Below are 4684 nucleotides of genomic sequence, written 5' to 3' on the forward strand. Positions count from 1 at the left end.
TATACATGGTCAACATTTCTTCAAATACTTGTTCAACATTTTTATATACATGATCAACATTTTTCTAAATACTTGTTCAACATTTTACTTTCTGTTTATTCATTCTACATTTTCGTATATGTCAATGATTTTTTTTAATAAGTGATCAACATTTTTGTATACATGTTCAACGTCGTCCCAACGCTTATTCAACATTTTTCAAATATTGTTTCAACATTTAACACTTATGTCAACATTTTTTAAATGCATATTCACACATTTTAAATACTTTTTCAACATTTTTAATGCTTGTTCAACATTTCATATATTTATTCAAATATTTTTTGAAAATTGTTGAATTAGTATTTGAAAAATATTGAACAAGAATTTAAAAAAGGTTGAATTAGTATTAAAAACATTGAAAAAATATTTGAAAAATGTTGTATAAGTATTAATAAATGTTGAACGAGTATTTGAAAAATGTTGAACAAGTATTTGAAGAATATTCAATAAGCGCTCGGACAATGTTGAACGGGTATACAAAAAATATTGATCCCTTATTAAGAAAAGTTTTTGACATATACGAAAATATAGAGTGAAAACAAAAACAAACATAAAAAACAAAAAAGGAGAAGAAAAAAGAAAACCAAACAAAAAGAAAAGAAAAGGGGAAAAGAAAAAAAACCCAAGAAAACCCAAAAATGAAGAAAAAAAGAAAAGAAAAAAAAGTAAAAACTGGAAAAGAATGTAACAGGGCAAAACCCGGTTCATTTTCCATCTAGCAGGCACGCTCTACGCAATGTACAACATGTCAAGTGTGGTGGGGTGGTTAGCATCGCTGAGACACTTGATTACTAGTTGATCCTAGGATCGATCCCCTGCTGTAACACCATATTAACTTACCTTTTTTCGAAAATATGCCTCACAGAGGGCCGGCCCGATACAGTAGCTCTCGAATCGGCGACCAACTGCTTGGAAGAGCGTGCTCCCAGCCACTCCAGCTAACTAGCATTGTTTGTGGTGGAACAACCCGCACCGAAAATAACTTAGCACAAGGTACAACCGGACTTGACTGCTGTGTCAAACCGGAATTAGTTACTCTAGTGAACAACTTTTTGAACGTACGATTATGCAAACAAATTTTCTGAAAACGAACAAATTTTGAATTTCCCAAACATTTTTGGAATTTGTGACATTTCTTTAAAGCACGAACATTTTTCAAATCTTGAGAACAAATTTTGAAACACAGAACAAATTCGGAAGCACGAACAAATTTTTAAAGCACAAACAGTTTTTGAATCTTGAGACAGATTTTGAAACGGAGAATGGAAGCGCGAACAATTTTTTAAAGCACAAACATTTTTTAATCTTGAGAACAAATTTTGAAATAGAGAGGAATTTTGAAAAATCCCGAACAAATTTGGAAGCGCGAACAATTTTTTAAAGCACGAACATTTTCTGAATCTTGGGAACAAATTTTGAAATAGAGAACAACTTTCACAAACCCCGAACAAATTTGGAAGCCTGAACAATTTTTGAAAGCACAAACATTTTTTGGAATCTTGAGAACAAATATTGAAATAGAGAACAATTTTGAAAAATCCCGAACAAATTTGGAAGCGCGAACCTTTTATGAAAACGTGAACATTTTATGAATTCTGGTACATTTTCTACATTTTGAAATTTTAGAACTTTTTTGTGTAACGAGAACAATTTTTGAATTTTGAGAACATTTTTTCGAAAACTGAACATTTTATAAAAATACGAACAAAATTTGAATATTTCGTATTTCTTTTGAAGAAAAGAGAAGGAAAAGGAAAAGAAAAAGAAAGAAAACAAACAAAAAAATCAGGAACATTTTTCGAAAATGTGAACAAAATTTTGAAAATGTGCACACTATTTCAGAAAAATGAACAAATTTTGACAAAAAGAATATTTTTGAAAATTCTAAACCATATTTGAACTTTTTGAAAAGCTTAAATAGAAAAAGGAAAAATATTAAAAAATAAAAAACAAAGAAAAGGAGAAAAAAGAAAGAACCAGTAGAGGGAACAAAAGTTTTTTGGAAATTTCCACGAATTGGTTTTTAAGTTTTGTCATCGCCTTTAGATTCTTTAAGTTTAGCATTGTTACTCTTACACATCCACGAGCCAGTCGCGGTGGCTACCGCGGCGTGTACCTCTACAGGAGGTCGTCGGTTCGATCCCTAGTGTGACCATTTTTGCGGAAACCACTCAAATGGGCTGGCCTAGGGTGAGTTGCCCCCTGTGCGAAGTGGCGACTACTTGCTGCAGTAAGCGGCGAATAGGGGTGCCCCTTAAGGAAGAACGTCAGCTGATACAACATTTTTTCCCTGAAATCACTAGTTAAGGAGTACTCATTGTAAAGACCACTCCCACCTTCCTAGGTTGCGACAAGTGGCGCGCTGCATGTGCGCCACTTGTTGCAACCCGGGAGTTTTCCTTTTTTTCATAGATTCCTTCATTCAAAACGTTTTATCTCTTTAACCGTGCGTTCAAATCTCAAACCGTTTTTATCATTGAATTTCTCGCGTCGAGATCTTCAAAACTAGATCCCATATTGATAGGTTTTGACAAAAAAAATTACGAAAAAACCAGACGAAAAAACCGAGCCGGGAGCACGGGTTTTTTTCCTTTCGAAAGAGGCAGGCCCGTACCTCTCGCGGAAGCAAAACCATGCCTCTCGCAGAAGGAAAAAGAAGAAGTGAAAATGCGCTTTTTTCCGTTTCCGAGGAGGCACGGCTGTGCCTCTCGCGAAAGCACAACCATGCCTTTCGTGAAAAAAAAAGAAAACGCGGTTTTTTATGTTTCCGAGAGGCACGGCCGTGCCTCTCGTGAAAGCACAACCATGCCTCTCGCAGAAGGAAAAAAAACAAAAAACACGTTTTTTTTTCATTTCCGAAATGCAGGGACGTGACTCTCGCGAAAGCACAACCATGCGTCTCTCGAAAGCAAAACCGTGCCTCTCGTGGAAGGGAGAAAACAGGAAACGCATTTTTTTCGTTTCCGAGAGGCACGGCCGTGACTCTCGCGAAAGAAAAACCGTGACTCTCGCAAAAAGGAAGAAAAGAAGAGGCGTTTTTCACGCAAAAATATTTTAAAAAAAGTTGGTCCAAAAGTTCAGGAAGACCGGTGGAAAACCGAAACGTCGAAAAAAACAGGAAAAAACCCGTTTCAAAAGCCGAAAACGCCTGCGGAAAAATAAAAAATAAAATAAAATCCGGAGGTAGCGCCGAGAGCGCGACACATGGCGGGCGGCTGGGAGCGCGCCAAGTGGCGCTGATAGTTGCGAGGCTCCCGAAGAAGCGCTCGTTAACTAGTTGCTCTCTCTTTTTCCCACCTGTCTTGGAACCTTCTTATTTGGCGCTGGGTTGCTATACCGGAGCACGGTCTCTTGGGCCGGCCCATTCGCATGAGAAATCAACTCGCTCTACAGTAGATCGCTCGCTGGATCAGTACAACTAAAATAAATCGCTAGAACGGTCGTTCCATTGACCGTTTAGCCTTGTTGACTACAAAATATTTTGTAAAAAAATTTGCGATTAAAAAATGTTCACAGATTCTAAACCAGAGCATGAATTTGGAAAATTCATAAAAAATCACAAAATTTCAACAATTAACAAATATGGAAAAAAACTCACCGAATTTGCAAAAAGTTCACCGATTTTTAAAAAATCGTCAAATTAGGAAAAATTCAAAGATTTTGAAAAAAGTTCATCGTTTTTTAAAAAAATCATTAAAAATATAAAAAGTTCATTGATTTTGAAAAAAAAGTTCATCGAATTTGTAAAAAAAATCATCAATTTTCAAAAAAGATCATCAAAATTGAATAGAGTTCATCCAAGTTCACAAATTATAAAAACGAAAACATATAGATAAAAGAAAAACTTCACAAATTTGAAGAAAGTTCATCATATTCAAAAGAAGTTCATGAATTCAAAAAGTACACGAATTTAAGAAAATTTCATGAATTTAAAAAAGAAAAGAGAAAGAAACTAGGCACCAACAGGGTGATGTTTTTTTAGCGTTAAAGATGTACAAAAAACAAATTGGCACAAATAGGTTGCTAGTCCAGTTGGCTATTGCCTCCCATACCCGTCACTCACAGTTTCCTTTTTGGGATTTAAAAGACAGAAAAAATGTGGGCCGGCCCTGCTCGCAGGAGGGTGTCTGTGATTCAGGCGCCCGTTAACAAAATTGTCTATAACGGGTGCCTGAAGCACCAAGTAGGGATTGTCCCTGTGAGAAGAGACCTATGGTTTTTTGGGGCCTTTTTTCGCTAGGATACTTTCAGGATGGTATTGCTTCCTTTTTCCTTTTTTTATTTTCCTTTTCCTTTTCTTTTTTTGCTTATTTCTTTTTCCTTTTTTGGCTAGTCCTGTTTTTTATCCTTTTGTTTTATTTTTTCTACTTTATTTCTATTGTGCAATTTTATAAAAAGATCCATTAACATTTTCAAATTTAGGATCACTTTTCAAATGCATGAACTTTTTAAAATTTTGGGAATCTTTTTCCAAACCGACAAACATGTTTCAAATCCACAAAATCAAAAACTTTTTAAAAATTTGGGAACATTTTTTAAAACATATGATCATTTTTCAAATTTGTGTACTTTTTTAAAATCCATGAACTTTTTCAAATCCATGAAGCCTTTTTTTAATCCATGATTTTTTCAAATCATTAAT

Source organism: Aegilops tauschii, chromosome 5, assembly GCF_002575655.3.
Source record: "Aegilops tauschii subsp. strangulata cultivar AL8/78 chromosome 5, Aet v6.0, whole genome shotgun sequence".
In the NCBI taxonomy this organism is placed as follows: Eukaryota; Viridiplantae; Streptophyta; class Magnoliopsida; order Poales; family Poaceae; genus Aegilops; species Aegilops tauschii.